This window comes from Lepus europaeus, unplaced genomic scaffold (genome assembly GCF_033115175.1).
Source record: "Lepus europaeus isolate LE1 unplaced genomic scaffold, mLepTim1.pri SCAFFOLD_80, whole genome shotgun sequence".
NCBI lineage: Eukaryota > Metazoa > Chordata > Mammalia > Lagomorpha > Leporidae > Lepus > Lepus europaeus.
In genome coordinates, this window is record NW_026909609.1 from 254,621 (window position 1) to 272,199 (window position 17,579).

The window sequence follows — 17,579 nt, forward strand, 5'->3', positions numbered from 1 at the left end:
CTCTAGCTTTCTCCCTAGAAAATACGAATGTGTAGAGCTGGTGTCTCCATGTGAAACCAATTAGTGTTTCAATGGTACAAAATTAAATGTTCCCTGATAAAAACATTCAAAGCATTAAAGTCCATCGATAATATCCAGAAAACACAAACACAGAATCATTCACAATATTTTGGATTGAGTTAGCCAAAACACAGCCGGATATTTCTGGTTTTATCCAGTCATTTCTGGAAAAGCTGGTGTGGAATTCGTATGCAATGGACCGAGAAAATCAGAGCAAAAATGGTTTTGGGGAAAAGCAAAGTTTTTTCGTTGGGCAAGTGCATAAAAGTCATCTACACAAACAGAAATATCATGTTTGTTTGCAGCAGTTCCTCTGGCTTTCTCCCTAGAAAATATGAATGTGTAGAGCTGGTGTCTCCATGTGGTACAATTACTGTATCCAAGCTCAAAATAAAATGTTCCCCGATAAAAGACTTTCAAAACCATAAAGTCTGTTGATAATATCCCGAAAAAACCAACCCAGAGTCTGTAGCAATATCTGGGATTGAGTTAGCCAAAACAAAACCGGATATTTCCGGTTTTATCCACTCATATCCGGACAAAGAGGTGTGGAATTCGTATGCAATGGACCGAGAAAATCAAAGTAAAAATGGTTTTGGAGAAAAGCAAAGTCTTTTCGTTAGGCAAGTGCATAAAATGTCATCTACACAAACAGAAATAGCATGTTTGTTTGCAGCAGTTCCTCTGGCTTTCTCCCTAGAAAATATGAATGTATAGAGCTGGTGTCTCCATGTGGAACCAATTAGTGTTTCCAAGCACAAATTAAATGTTCCCTGATAAAAAATATTCAAAACAATAAAGTCCGTTGATAGTGTCCGGAAAACACAAACAGAGAGGCTGTAGCAATATCTGGGATTGAGTTAGCCAAAAAAAACCCGGATATTTCCGGTTTCATCCAGTCATATGCGGACAAACTGGAGTGGAATTCCTATCGAATGCTGCAAACAAACATGATATTTCTGTTTGTGTAGATGACAATTTAAGCACTTGCCTAACGAAAAGACTTTGCTTTTCCCCAAAACCATTTTTGCTCTGATTTCCTCGATCCAATGCATATGAATTCCACACAACCTTTTCCAGAAATGACTGGATAAAACCAGAAATATCCGGTTTTTTTTGGCTAACTCAATCCAAAATATTGTGAAAGCTTCTGTGTTTGTGTTTTCTGGATATTATCGATGGACTTTATTGTTTTGAATGTTTTTATCAGGGAACATTTAATTTTATACCATTGAAACACTAATTGGTTCATCATGGGGACACCAGCTCTACACATTCATATTTTCTAGGGACAAAGCTAGAGGAACTGCGACAGACAAACATGATATTTCTGTTTGTATAGATGACATTTTATGCACTTGCCTAACGAAAAGACTTTGCTTTTGTCTAAAACCATTTTTACTGTGATTTTCTCGGTCCATTGGATACGAATTCCACTCCAGTTTGTCCGCATATGTCTGGAGGAAACCGGAAATATCTGGTTTTGTTTTGGCTAACTCAATCCCAGATATTGCTACAGCCTCTGTGTTTGTATTTTCTGGACACTATCAACGGACTTTATTGTTTTGAATGTTTTTTATCAGGGAACATTTAATTTTGTACTTGGAAACACTAATTGGTTCCACATGAAGACACCAGCTCTACACATTCGTATTTTCTAGGGAGAAAGCTAGAGGAACTGCGACAAACAAACATGATATTTCTGTTTGTATAGATGACATTTTATGCACTTGCCTAACGAAAAGACTTTGCTTTTCTCCAAAACCATTTTTACTGTGATTTTCTCGGTCCATTGATACGAATTCCAAACCTCTTTCTCCAGATATGAGTGGATAAAACCGGAAATATCCGGTTTTGTTTTGGCTAACTCAATCCCAGATATTGCTACAGACTCTGGGTTGGTTTTTTCGGGATATTATCAACAGACTTTATTGTTTTGAAAGTCTTTTATCGGGGAACATTTTATTTTGAGCTTGGATACAGTAATTGGTTCCACATGGAGACACCAGCTCTACACATTCGTATTTTCTAGGGAGAAAGCCAGAGGAACTGCTGCAAACAAACATGATATTTCTGTTTGTGTAGATGACATTTTATGCACTTGCCTAACGAAAAGACTTTGCTTTTCCCCAAAACCATTTTTGCTCTGATTTTCTCGGTCCATTGCATACGAATTCCACACCAGCTTTTCCCGAAATGACGGGAGAAAACCAGAAATAGCCAGTTTTGTTTTGGCTAACTCAATCCAAAATATTGTGAAAGCTTCTGTGTTTGTGTTTTCTGGATATTATCGATGGACTTTATTGTTTTGAATGTTTTTATCAGGGAACATTTAATTTTGTACCATTGAAACACTAATTGGTTCATCATGGGGACACCAGCTCTAAACATTCGTATTTTCTAGGGAGAAAGCTAGAGGAACTGCGACAGACAAACATGATATTTCTGTTTGTATAGATGACATTTTATGCACTTGCCTAACGAAAAGATTTTGCTTTACTCTAAAACCATTTTTACTGTGATTTTCTCGGTCCATTGGATACGAATTCCACTCCAGTTTGTCCGCATATGACTGGATGAAACCGGAAATATCCAGTTTTGTTTTGGCTAACTCAATCCCAGATATTGCTACAGCCTCTGTGTTTGTGTTTTCCGGACACTATGAACGGACTTTATTGTTTTGAATGTTTTTTATCAGGGAACATTTAATTTTGTGCTTGGAAACACTAATTGGTTCCACATGGAGACACCAGCTCTACACATTCGTATTTTCTAGGGAGAAAGCTAGAGGAACTGCGACAAACAAACATGCTATTTCTGTTTGTATCGATGACATTTTATGCACTTGCCTAACGAAAAGACTTTGCTTTTCACAAACACCATTTTTACTGTGATTTTCTCGGTGCATTGCATAGGAATTCCACTCCAATTTGTCCACATATGACTGGATGAAACCAGAAATATCCGGGGTTTTTTTGGCTAACTCAATCCCAGATATTGCTACAGACTCTGGGTTGGTTTTTTCGGGATATTATCAACAGACTTTATGGTTTTGAAAGTCTTTTATCGGGGAACATTTTATTTTGAGCTTGGATACAGTAATTGTTCCACATAGAGACACCAGCTCTACACATTCGTATTTTCTAGGGAGAAAGCCAGAGGAACTGCTGCAAACAAACATGATATTTCTGTTTGTGTAGATGACATTTTATGCACTTGCCCAACGAAAAAACTTTGCTTTTCCCCAAAACCATTTTTGCTCTGATTTTCTCGGTCCATTGCATACGAATTCCACACCACCTTTTCCAGAAATGACTGGATAAAACCAGAAATATCCGGTTGTGTTTTGGCTAACTCAATCCAAAATATTGTGAAAGCTTCTGTGTTTGTGTTTTCCGGACACTATCAACGGACTTTACTGTTTTGAATGTTTTTTTATCAGGGAACATTTAATTTTGTGCTTGGAAACACTAATTGTTTCCACATGGAGACACCAGCTCTACACATTCGTATATCCTAGGGAGAAAGCTAGAGGAACTGCGACAAACAAACATGATATTTCTGTTTGTATAGATGACATTTTATGCACTTGCCTAACGAAAAGACTTTGCTTTTCTCCAATACCATTTTTACTGTGATTTTCTCGGTCCATTGGATAGGAATTCCACTCCAGATGGTCCGCATATGACTGGAGGAAACCGGAAATATCCGGTTTTGATTTGCTAACTCAATCCCAGATATTGCTACAGACTCTGTGTTTGTGTTTTCCGGACACTATCAACGGACTTTATTGTTTTGAATGTTTTTTATCAGGGAACATTTAATTTTGTACTTGGAAACACTAATTGGTTCCACATGAAGACACCAGCTCTACACATTCGTATTTTCTAGGGAGAAAGCTAGAGGAACTGCGACAAACAAACATGATATTTCTGTTTGTATCGATGACATTTTATGCACTTGCCTAACGAAAAGACTTTGCTTTTCTCCAAAACCATTTTTACTGTGATTTTCTCGGTCCATTGATACGAATTCCACACCTCTTTGTCCGGATATGAGTGGATAAAACCGGAAATATCCGGTTTTGTTATGGCTAGCTCAATCCCAGATATTGCTACAGACTCTGGGTTGGTTTTTTCGGGATATTATCAACAGACTTTATTGTTTTGAAAGTCTTTTATCGGGGATCATTTTATTTTGAGCTTGGATACAGTAATTGGTTCCACATGGAGACACCAGCTCTACACATTCGTATTTTCTAGGGAGAAAGCCAGAGGAACTGCTGCAAACAAACATGATATTTCTGTTGTGTAGATGACATTTTATGCACTTGCCTAACGAAAAGACTTTGCTTTTCCCCAAAACCATTTTTGCTCTGATTTTCTCGGTCCATTGCATACGAATTCCACACCACCTTTTCCAGAAATGACTGGATAAAACCAGAAATATCCAGTTGTGTTTTGGCTAACTCAATCCAAAATATTGTGAAAGCTTCTGTGTTTGTGTTTTCTGGATATTATCGATGGACTTTATTGTTTTGAATGTTTTTATCAGGGAACATTTAATTTTGTACCATTGAAACACTAATTGGTTCATCATGGGGACACCAGCTCTACACATTCGTATTTTCTAGGGAGAAAGCTAGAGGAACTGCGACAGACAAACATGATATTTCTGTTTGTATAGATGACATTTTATGCACTTGCCTAACGAAAAGACTTTGCTTTACTCTAAAACCATTTTTACTGTGATTTTCTCGGTCCATTGGATACGAATTCCACTCCAGTTTGTCCGCATATGACTGGATGAAACCGGAAATATCCGGTTTTGTTTTGGCTAACTCAATCCCAGATATTGCTACAGACTCTGTGTTTGTGTTTTCCGGACACTATCAACGGACTTTATTGTTTTGAATGTTTTTTATCAGGGAACATTTAATTTTGTGCTTGGAAACACTAATTGGTTCCACATGGAGACACCAGCTCTACACATTCGTATTTTCTAGGGAGAAAGCTAGAGGAACTGCTGCAAACAAACATGATATTTCTGTTTGTATCGATGACATTTTATGCATTGCCTAACGAAAAGACTTTGCTTTTCTCCAAAACCATTTTTACTGTGATTTTCTTGGTCCATTGATACGAATTCCAAACCTCTTTCTCCGGATATGAGTGGATAAAACCGGAAATATCCGGCTTTGTTTTGGCTAACTCAATCCCAGATATTGCTACAGACTCTGGGTTGGTTTTTTCGGGATATTATCAACAGACTTTATTGTTTTGAAAGTCTTTTATCGGGGAACATTTTATTTTGAGCTTGGATACAGTAATTGGTTCCACATGGAGACACCAGCTCTACACATTCGTATTTTCTAGGGAGAAAGCCAGAGGAACTGCTGCAAACAAACATGATATTTCTGTTGGATAGATGACATTTTATGCACTTGCCTAACGAAAATACTTTGCTTTTCTCCAAAACCATTTTTACTGTGATTCTCTTGGTCCATTGCATAAGAATTCCACACCAGTTTTCCGGATATGTGTAGATAAAACCGGAAATATCCGGTTTTGTTTTGGCTATCTCAATTCCAGATATTGCTACATACTCTGGGTTGGTTTTTTCGGGATATTATCAACAGACTTTATTGTTTTGAAAATCTTTTATTGGGGAACATTTTATTTTTGAGCTTGGATACAGTAAAAGTTGCACATGGAGACACCAGCTCTACACATTCGTATTTTCTAGGGAGAAAGCCAGAGGAACTGCTGCAAACAAACATGATATTTCTGTTTGTGTAGATGACATTTTATGCACTTGCCTAATGAAAAGACTTTGCTTTTCCCCAAAACCATTTTTTGCTCTGATTTTCTCGGTCCATTGCATACGAATTCCACAACACCTTTTCCAGAAATGACTGGATAAAACCAGAAATATCCGGTTGTGTTTTGGCTAACTCAATCCAAAATATTGTGAAAGCTTCTGTGTTTGTGTTTTCTGGATATTATCGATGGAATTTTGTTTTCAATGTTTTTATCAAGGAACATTTAATTTTGTACCATTGAAACACTAATTGGTTCATCATGGGGACACCAGCTCTACACATTCGTATTTTCTAGGGAGAAAGCTAGAGGAACTGCGACAAACAAACATGATATCTGTTTGTATAGGTGACATTTTATGCACTTGCCTAACGAAAAGACTTTGCTTTTCTCCAAAACCATTTTTACTGTGATTTTCTCGGTCCATTGATACGAATTCCACACCTCTTTGTCCGGATATGAGTGGATAAAACCGGAAATATCCGGTTTTGTTATGGCTAACTCAATCCCAGATATTGCTACAGACTCTGGGTTGTTTTTTTCGGGATATTATCAACAGACTTTATTGTTTTGAAAGTCTTTTATCGGGGATCATTTTATTTTGAGCTTGGATACAGTAATTGGTTCCACATGGACACACCAGCTCTACACATTCGTATTTTCTAGGGAGAAAGCCAGAGGAACTGCAGCAAACAAACATGATATTTCTGTTTGTGTAGATGACATTTTATGCACTTGCCTAACGAAACGACTTTGCTTTTCGCCAAACCATTTTTGCTCTGATTTTCTCGGTCCATTGCATACAAATTCCACACCACCTTTTCCAGAAATGACTGGATAAAACCAGAAATATCCGGTTGTGTTTTGGCTAACTCAATCCAAAATATTGTGAAAGCTTCTGTGTTTGTGTTTTCTGGATATTATCGATGGACTTTATTGTTTTGAATGTTTTTATCAGGGAACATTTAATTTTGTACCATTGAAACACTAATTGGTTCATCATGGGGACACCAGCTCTACACATTCGTATTTTCTAGGGAGAAAGCTAGAGGAACTGCGACAGACAAACATGATATTTCTGTTTGTATAGATGACATTTTATGCACTTGCCTAACGAAAAGACTTTGCTTTACTCTAAAACCATTTTTACTGTGATTTTCTCGGTCCATTGGATACGAATTCCACTCCAGTTTGTCCGCATATTATTGGATGAAACCGGAAATATCCGGTTTTGTTTTGGCTAACTCAATCCCAGATATTGCTACAGACTCTGTGTTTGTGTTTTCCGGACACTATCAACGGACTTTATTGTTTTGAATGTTTTTTATCAGGGAACATTTAATTTTGTGCTTGGAAACACTAATTGGTTCCACATGGAGACACCAGCTCTACACATTCGTATTTTCTAGGGAGAAAGCTAGAGGAACTGCTGCAAACAAACATGATATTTCTGTTTGTATCGATGACATTTTATGCATTGCCTAACGAAAAGACTTTGCTTTTCTCCAAAACCATTTTTACTGTGATTTTCTTGGTCCATTGATACGAATTCCAAACCTCTTTCTCCGGATATGAGTGGATAAAACCGGAAATATCCGGTTTTGATTTGGCTAATTCAATCCCAGATATTGCTACAGACTCTGGGTTTGTTCTTTCTGGATATTATCAACAGACTTTATTGTTTTGAAAGTCTTTTATCGGGGAACATTTTATTTTGAGCTTGGATACAGTAATTGGTTCCACATGGAGACACCAGCTCTACACATTCGTATTTTCTAGGGAGAAAGCCAGAGGAACTGCTGCAAACAAACATGATATTTCTGTTGGATAGATGACATTTTATGCACTTGCCTAACGAAAATACTTTGCTTTTCTCCAAAACCATTTTTACTGTGATTCTCTTGGTCCATTGCATAAGAATTCCACACCAGTTTTCCGGATATGTGTAGATAAAACCGGAAATATCCGGTTTTGTTTTGGCTATCTCAATTCCAGATATTGCTACATACTCTGGGTTGGTTTTTTCGGGATATTATCAACAGACTTTATTGTTTTGAAAATCTTTTATTGGGGAACATTTTATTTTTGAGCTTGGATACAGTAAAAGTTGCACATGGAGACACCAGCTCTACACATTCGTATTTTCTAGGGAGAAAGCCAGAGGAACTGCTGCAAACAAACATGATATTTCTGTTAGTGTAGATGACATTTTATGCACTTGCCTAATGAAAAGACTTTGCTTTTCCCCAAAACCATTTTTTGCTCTGATTTTCTCGGTCCATTGCATACGAATTCCACAACACCTTTTCCAGAAATGACTGGATAAATCCAGAAATATCCGGTTGTGTTTTGGCTAACTCAATCCAAAATATTGTGAAAGCTTCTGTGTTTGTGTTTTCTGGATATTATCGATGGAATTTTGTTTTCAATGTTTTTATCAAGGAACATTTAATTTTGTACCATTGAAACACTAATTGGTTCATCATGGGGACACCAGCTCTACACATTCGTATTTTCTAGGGAGAAAGCTAGAGGAACTGCGACAAACAAACATGATATCTGTTTGTATAGGTGACATTTTATGCACTTGCCTAACGAAAAGACTTTGCTTTTCTCCAAAACCATTTTTACTGTGATTTTCTCGGTGCATTGCATAGGATTTCCACTCCAGTTTGTCCACATATGACTGGATGAAACCAGAAATATCCGGGGTTTTTTTGGCTATCTCAATCCCAGATATTGCTACAGCCTCTGTGTTTGTGTTTTCCGGACACTATCAACGGACTTTACTGTTTTGAATGTTTTTTATCAGGGAACATTTAATTTTGTGCTTGGAAACACTAATTGGTTCCACATGGAGACACCAGCTCTACACATTCGTATTTTCTAGGGAGAAAGCCAGAGGAACTGCTGCAAACAAACATGATATTTCTGTTTGTGTAGATGACATTTTATGCACTTGCCTAACGAAAAGACTTTGCTTTTCTCCAAAACCATTTTTACTTTGATTTTCTCGGTCCATTGCATACGAATTCCACACCTCTTTGTCCGGATATGAGTGGATAAAACCGGAAATATCCGGTTTTGTTTTGGCTAACTCAATCCCAGATATTGCTACAGACTCTGGGTTGGTTTTTTCGGGATATTATCAACAGACTTTATGGTTTTGAAAATCTTTTATCGGGGAACATTTTATTTTGAGCTTGGATACAGTAATTGGTTCCACATGGAGACACCAGCTCTACACATTCATATTTTCTAGGGAGAAAGCCAGAGGAACTGCTGCAAACAAACATGATATTTCTGTTTGTGTAGATGACATTTTATGCACTTGCCCAACGAAAAAACTTTGCTTTTCCCCAAAACCATTTTTGCTCTGATTTTCTCGGTCCATTGCATACGAATTCCACACCACCTTTTCCAGAAATGACTGGATAAAACCAGAAATATCCGGTTGTGTTTTGGCTAACTCAATCCAAAATATTGTGAAAGATTCTGTGTTTGTGTTTTCTGGATATTATTAATGGACTTTAATGTTTTGAATGTTTTTATCAGGGAACATTTAATTTTGTACCGTAGAAACACTAATTGGTTTCACATGGAGACACCAGCTCTACACATTCGTATTTTCTAGGGAGAAAGCTAGAGGAACTGCGACAAACAAAGATGATATTTCTGTTTGTGTAGATGACATTTTATGCACTTGCCTAACGAAAAGACTTTGCTTTTCTCCAAAACCATTTTTACTGTGATTTTCTCAGTCCATTGCATACGAATTCCACTTCAGTTTGTCCACATATGACTGGATGAAACCAGTAATATCCGGGGATTTTTGGCTAACTCAATCCCAGATATTGCTACAGCCTCTGTGTTTGTGTTTTCCGGACACTATCAACGGACTTTACTGTTTTGAATGTTTTTTATCAGGGAACATTTAATTTGTGCTTGGAAACACTAATTGGTTCCACATGGAGACACCAGCTCTACACATTCGTATATCCTAGGGAGAAACCTAGAGGAACTGCGACAAACAAACATGATATTTCTGTTTGTATAGATGACATTTTATGCACTTGCCTAACGAAAAGACTTTGCTTTTCTCCAATACCATTTTATCTGTGATTTTCTCGGTCCATTGCATACGAATTCCACACCTCTTTGTCCGGATATGAGTGGATAAAACCGGAAATATCCGGTTTTGTTTTTGCTAACTCAATCCCAGATATTGCTACAGCCTCTCTGTTTGTGTTTTCCGGACACTATCAACGGACTTTATTGTTTTGAATGTTTTTTATCAGGGAACATTTAATTTGTGCTTGGAAACACTAATTTGTTCCACATGGAAACACCAGCTCTACACATTCGAATTTTCTAGGGAGAAAGCCAGAGGAACTGCTGCAAACAAACATGATATTTCTGTTTGTGTAGATGACATTTTATGCACTTGCCTAACGAAAATACTTTGCTTTTCTCCAAAACCATTTTTACTGTGATTTTCTCGGTCCATTGCATACGAATTCCACACCACCTTTTCCAGAAATGACTGGATAAAACCAGAAATATCCGGTTGTGTTTTGGCTAACTCAATCCAAAATATTGTGAAAGCTTCTGTGTTTGTGTTTTCTGGATATTATCGATGGACTTAATTGTTTTGAATGTTTTTATCAGGGAACATTTAATTTTGTACCATTGAAACACTAATTGGTTCATCATGGGGACACCAGCTCTACACATTCGTATTTTCTAGGGAGAAAGCTAGAGGAAATGAGGAAGACAAACATGATATTTCTGTTTGTATAGATGACATTTTATGCACTTGCCTAACGAAAAGACTTTGCTTTTCTCTAAAACCATTTTTACTGTGATTTTCTCGGTCCATTGCATACGAATTCCACACCAGTTTGTCCGGATATGACTGGATGAACCTGGAAATATCCGGTTTAGTTTTGGCTAACTCAATCCCAGATATTGCTACAGCCTCTTGGTTTGTTCTTTCTGGATATTATCAACGGACTTTATTGGTTTGAATGTTTTTTTATCTGGGAACATTGTATTTTCAGCTTGGATATATAATTGGTTCCACATGGAGACACCAGCTCTACGCATTCGTATTTTCTAGGGAGAAAGCTAGAGGAACTGTGGCAAACAAACATGATATTTCTGTTTGTATCGATGACATTTTATGCACTTGCCTAACGAAAAGACTTTGCATTTCTCCAAAACCATTTTATCTGTGATTTCCTTGGTCCATTGCCTCCGAAATCCACAGCAGTTTGTCCGGATATGACTGGATGAAACCAGAAATATCCGCTTGTGTTTTGGCTAACTCAATCTAAAACATTGTGAAAGCTTCTGTGTGTGTGTTTTCTGGATATTATCGATGGACTTTATTGTTTTGAATGTTTTTATTAGGGAACATTTCATTTTGCACCATAGAAACACTAATTGGTTCCACATGGGGACACCAGCTCTACACATTCGTATTTTCTTTTTTTTTTTTTTTATTAAACTTTTATTTAATGAATATAAATTTCCAAAGTATAGCTTGTGGGTTACAATGGCTTCCCCCCTCCCATAACTTCCCTCCCGCCCGCAACCCTCCCCCCTCCCGCTCCCTTTCCCCTTCCATTCATGTAAAGATTCATTTTCAATTCTCTTTGTATACAGAAGATCAATTTAGTATATATTAGGTAAAGGTTTCAACATTTTGCCCATATAGCAACATAAAGTGAAAAAACTACCATTGGATTACTAATTATAGCCTTAAATAGCAATGTACAGCACATTAAAGACAGAGATCCTACATAATTTTTTTTTCAAAATAATTAATTTTCTATGCCATTTCCATTTTAACACCAGGTTTTTTTTTTTCATTTCCAATTCTCTTTATATACAGAAGATCACTTCAGTATATAATTAGCAAAGACCTCATCAGTCTGCGCCCACACAGAAACGCAAAGTATAAAAATACTGTTTCAGTACCAGTCATAGCATCACTTGGCTTTAGACGACACATTAGGGACAGATCCCGCATGGGGTGTAAGTACACAGTGACTCCTGTTGCTGACTTAACAATTTGACACTCCTGTTCATGGCGTCAGTAATCTCCCTAGGCTCTAGTCATGAGTTGCCAGGGCTATGGAAGCCTTTAGAGTTCGCTGACTTTGGTCTTATTCCGATAGGGTCATAGTCAAAGTGGAGGTTCTCTCCTCCCTTCGGAGAAGGGTATCTCCTTCTTTGATGGCCCCGTTCTTTCCACTGGGATCTCACTCACAGAGATCATTCATTTAGGTCTTTTTTTTTCCCATGATATCTTGGCTTTCCATGCCTGCTATACTCTCATGGGCTCTTCAGCCAGATCTGAATGCCTTGAGGGCTGATTCTGAGGCCGGAGTGTTGTTTAGGACATCTGCCATCCTATGAGTCTGCTGTGTATCCCACTTCCCATGTTGGATCTTTCTCTCCCTTTTTGATTCTATCAGTTAGTATTAGCAGATACTTGTCTTGTTTGTGTGATCTCTTTGACTCTTAGACCTATCAGAGCTATCAATTGTGAGCTGAAATTGATCACTTGGACTAGTGCGATGGCATTGGTACATGCCATCTTGATGGAATTGTGTTGGAATCCCCTGCACATTTCTAACTCCACCATTTGCGGCCAGTCCGATTGAGCATGTTCCAAATTGTTCATCTCCTCCCTCTCTTTTTCCACTCTTAGATTTAACAGGGATCACTTTTCAGTTAAAATTTAAACACCTGAGAATAATTGTGTGTTAATTACTGAGTTCAACCAATAGTACTAGAACAACAACAACAACAACAACAAAAAATACTAAAAAGGATAAAGTATTACATTGTACATCTAAAGTCAGGACAGGAGCTGATCAGTTCATTGTTGCTTATAGTGTCCATTTCACTTAACAGGTTTCCTCTTTGGCGCTCAGTTGTCATCGATCAGGGAAAACAAATGATATTTTTCTCTTTGGGACTGGCTTAATTCACTCAGCATGATGTTTTCCAGATTGCTCCATCTTGTTGCAAATGACTGGGTTTTGTTGTTTCTTACTGCTGTATAGTATTCTATGGAGTACATGTCCCATAATTTCTTTATCCAGTCTACTGTTGATGGGCATTTGGGTTGGTTCCAGGTCTTAGCTATTGTGAATTGAGCTGCAATAAACATTAATGTGCAGATGGCTTTTTTATTTGTCAAATTAAATTCCTTTGGGTAAATTCCAAGGAGTGGGATGGCTGGGTTGTATGGTAGGGTTATGTTCAGGTTTCTGAGGAATCTCCAGACAGACTTCCATAGTGGCTTAACCAGTTTGCATTCCCACCAACAGTGGGTTAGTGTCCCTTTTTCCCCACATCCTCTCCAGCATCTGTTGTTGGTAGATTTCTGAATGTGAGCTATTCTCACCGGGGTGAGATGGAACCTCATTGTGGTTTTGATTTGCATTTCTCTGATTGCTAGTGATCTTGAACATTTTTTCATGTGTCTGTTGGCCATTTGGGTTTCCTCTTTCGAAAAATGTCTATTGAGGTCCTTGGCCCATTTCTTAAGTGGGTTGTTTGTTTTGTTGTTGTGGATTTTCTTGATTTCTTTGTAGATTCTGGTTATCAATCCTTTATCTGTAGTATAGTTTGCGAATATTTTTTCCCATTCTGTTGGTTGCCTCTTCACTTTCCTGACTGTTTCTTTTGAAGTACAGAAACTTCTCAATTTGATGCAATCCCAAATGTTAATTTTGGCTTTGACTGCCTGTGCTGCTGGGGTCTTTTCCAAGAAGTCTTTGCCTGTGCCTATATCTTGCAGGGTTTCTCCAATGCTCTCTAATAATTTGATGGTTTCGGGTCGTAGATTTAAGTCTTTAATCCATGTTGAGTGAATTTTTGTGTAAGGTGATAGGTATGGGTCTTGCTTCAAGCTTCTGCATGTGGAAATCCAATTTTCCCAGCACCATTTATTGAATAGACTGTCCTTATTCCAGGGATTAGATTTGGATCTTTGGTCAAATATAAGTTGGCTATAGATGTTTGGATTGATTTCTGGTGTTTCTATTCTGTTCCATTGGTCTATCCATCTGTTTCTGTACCAGTACCATGCTGTTTTGATAACAACTGCCCTGTAGTATGTCCTAAAGTCAGGTATTGTGATTCCTCCGGCTTTGTTTTTGTTGTACAGGATTGCTTTGGCTATTCGAGGTCTTCTGTGTCTCCATATGAATTTCAGCATCATTTTTTCTATATCTGAGAAGAAGGTCTTCGGGATCTTGATGGGTATTGCATTGAATGTATAAATTGCTTTTGGGAGGATAGACATTTTGATGATATTGATTCTTCCAATCCATGAGCATGGAAGATTTCTCCATTTTTTGGTATCCTCTTCTATTTCTTTCTTTAAGGTTTTGTAGTTTTCATCGTAGAGATCTTTAACGTCTTTGGTTAAGTTTATTCCAAGGTATTTGATTGTTTTTGAAGCTATTGTGAATGGGATTGATTTTAGAAGTTCTTCCTCAGCCGTGGCATTGCCTGTGTATACAAAGGCTGTTGATTTTTGTGGATTGATTTTATATCCTGCTACTTTGCCAAACTCTTCGATGAGTTCCAGCAGTCTCTTAGTAGAGTTCTTTGGGTCCCCTAAATAAAGAATCATATCATCTGCAAAGAGGGATAGTTTGAGTTCGTCCTTCCCGATTTGTATCCCTTTAATTTCTTTTTCTTGCCTAATAGCTCTGGCCAAAACTTCCAGAACTATATTGAATAGCAGTGGTGAGAGAGGGCATCCCTGTCTGGTACCAGATTTCAGTGGAAATGCTTCCAACTTTTCCCCATTCAATAGGATGTTGGCCGTGGGTTTTTCATATATTGCTTTGATTGTATTAAGGAATGTTCCTTCCATACCCAGTTTGCTTAGAGTTTTCATCATGAAAGGGTGTTGTATTTTATCAAATGCTTTCTCTGCGTCTATTGAGAGAATCATATGGTTTTTCTTCTGCAGTCTGTTAATGTAGTGTATTACGTTGATTGTTTTGCGAATGTTGAACCATCCCTGCATACCGGGGATGAATCCCACTTGGTCTGGGTGGATGATCTTTCTGATATGTTGTTGCATTCTATTGGCCAGAATTTTATTTAGGATTTTTGCATCTATGTTCATCAGGGATATTGGTCTGTAATTCTCTTTCAATGTTGCGTCTCTTTCTGGCTTAGGAATTAAGGTGATGGTGGCTTCATAGAAGGAATTTGGGAGGATTCCCTCTTTTTCGATTGCTCTGAATAGTTTGAGAAGAATTGGAGTTAGTTCTTCTCTAAATGTCTGGTAGAACTCAGCAGTGAATCCATCTGGTCCTGGGCTTTTCTTTGTTGGGAGGGCCTTTATTACTGTTTCAATTTCTGTGTCAGTTATTGGTCTGTTTAGGTTTTCTATGTCTTCCTGGCTCAATTTAGGGAGGTTGTATGTGTCCAAGAATCTGTCCATTTCTGATAGATTTCCCTGTTTGCTGGCATACAAGTCCTTGTAGTAATTTCTGATGATTCTTTTTATTTCTGTGGCGTCTGTTGTTACGTTTCCCATTTCATCTCTGATCCTATTGATTTGGGTCTTTTCTCTTCTTTTTTTAGTTAGTTGGGCCAATGGGGTGTCAATTTTGTTTATTTTTTCAAAAAACCAGCTCCTCGTTTGGCTGATTTTTTGTAATGTTTTTTTGGATTCAATCCTGTTGATTTCTTCTCTGATTTTAATTATTTCTCTTCTCCTACTGGGTTTGGGTTTGGTTTGCTGCAGATTTTCTAGATCCTTGAGATGACTTGAAAGCTCGTCTATTTGGTGCCTTTCCAATTTCTTGATGTAGGCACCTATTGATATAAACTTTCCTCTTAACACTGCTTTTGTTGTATCCCATAGGTTTTGGTATGTTGTGCTGTTATCCTCATTTACTTCCAGAAAATTTTTGATTTCTCTTTTAATTTCTTCTATGACCCGTTGTTCATTCAGGAGCATATTGTTCAATCTCCATGTGTTTACACGTGCTCTAGGGATTCCTGAGTTGCCAATTTCCAATTTCATTCCTTTGTGGTCTGAGAAGCTGCATGGTATGATTCTAATTCTTTTGAATTTGCTGAGACTTGCTTTATGGCCTAGTATGTGGTCAATCCTAGAGAGGGTTCCATGTACTGCTGAGAAGAATGTAAAGTCCTTAGATGTAGGATGAAATGTTCTGTAGATGTCTGTTAGATCCATTTGGGCTATAGTGTCATTTAAATCTACTGTCTCCTTGTTGATCTTCTGTCCTGTTGATCTGTCTATCTCTGAGAGTGGAGTATTGAAGTCCCCCAGTACTATTGTATTGGGGTCTAAGTCTCCCTTTAAGTCCCTTAACAAGTCTTTTAAATAAGCTGGTGCCCTGTAATTAGGTGCATATACGTTGATAATCGTTATATCTTCTTGTTGAATGGATCCCTTAATCATTATATAGTGCCCCTCTTTGTCTCTCCTAACAGTTTTTGTAGTAAAGTTTATGTTGTCCGATATTAAGATGGCTACGCCCGCTCTCTTTTCATTTCTGTTGGCGTGGTATATCTTTTTCCAGCCTTTCACTCTCAGCTTGTATGGATCATTGTTGGATAGATGGGTTTCTTGTAAGCAGCAAAAGGATGGGTTTTGTTCCTTAATCCAATCAGCCAATCGGTGTCTTTTAACTGGACAATTCAAGCCATTAACATTCAATGTGACTATTGAGAAGGAGTAACTTTGCCCTGCCATTTGCCAAAGATATTTTCTAATATCTGGTTTGAGATTCCTGTGATCTTTTGCTCTGAGGTTTCCTTCCTTTACCTTCTTTCATATTGGTGACCGTGTTTCTGTGTTTCTGTATGTAACACGTCTTTAAGCATCTTTTGCAGGGCTGGACGAGTGGCGACAAATTCTTTCAATTTCTGTTTGCTGTGAAAGGTCTTAATTTCACCTTCATTCACAAATGAGAGCTTTGCAGGATATAATATTCTGGGCTGGCAGTATTTCTCTCTTAGTACCTGGGCTATATCTCGCCATTCTCTCCTGGCTTGTAGGGTTTCTGATGAGAAATCAGCTGTAAGTCTAATTGGAGATCCTCTGAGAGTAATCTGTCGTTTCTCTCTTGCACATTTTAGGATCTTTTCTTTGTGTTTCACTGTGGTGAGTTTGATTACGACGTGTCGTGGTGAGGATCTCTTTTGATCATGTTTATTAGGGGTTCTCTGAGCTTCCTGTACTAGGATGTCTCTGTCCTTCTCCAAACTTGGGAAATTTTCTGCTAGTATCTCACTAAAAAGGCCTTCTAATCCTTTCTCCCTTTCCATGCCTTCAGGAACTCCTAGAACCCGAATGTTGGGTTTTTTAATAGTATCCTGTAGATTCCTGACAGTATTTTTTAGATTTCTGATTTCTTCTTCTTTTCTTTGATTTGACTGTTTCCTTTCCTGTTCTCTGTCTTCTAATTCCGATATTCTCTCCTCTGCTTCATCCATTCTGTTTTTAAGGCTCTCTAATGTGTTTGCCATTTGATCTATTGAGTTCTTCATTTCATTGAGGTTTTTTTTCACTATCGCAATTTCCTGTTCCACTAGTTGTTTCATTTCATTTTGATTCCTCCTTAATATTTCATTTTCACGGGAGAGATTTTCTATCTTGTCCATTAAGGATTTCTGTAGTTCAAGAAT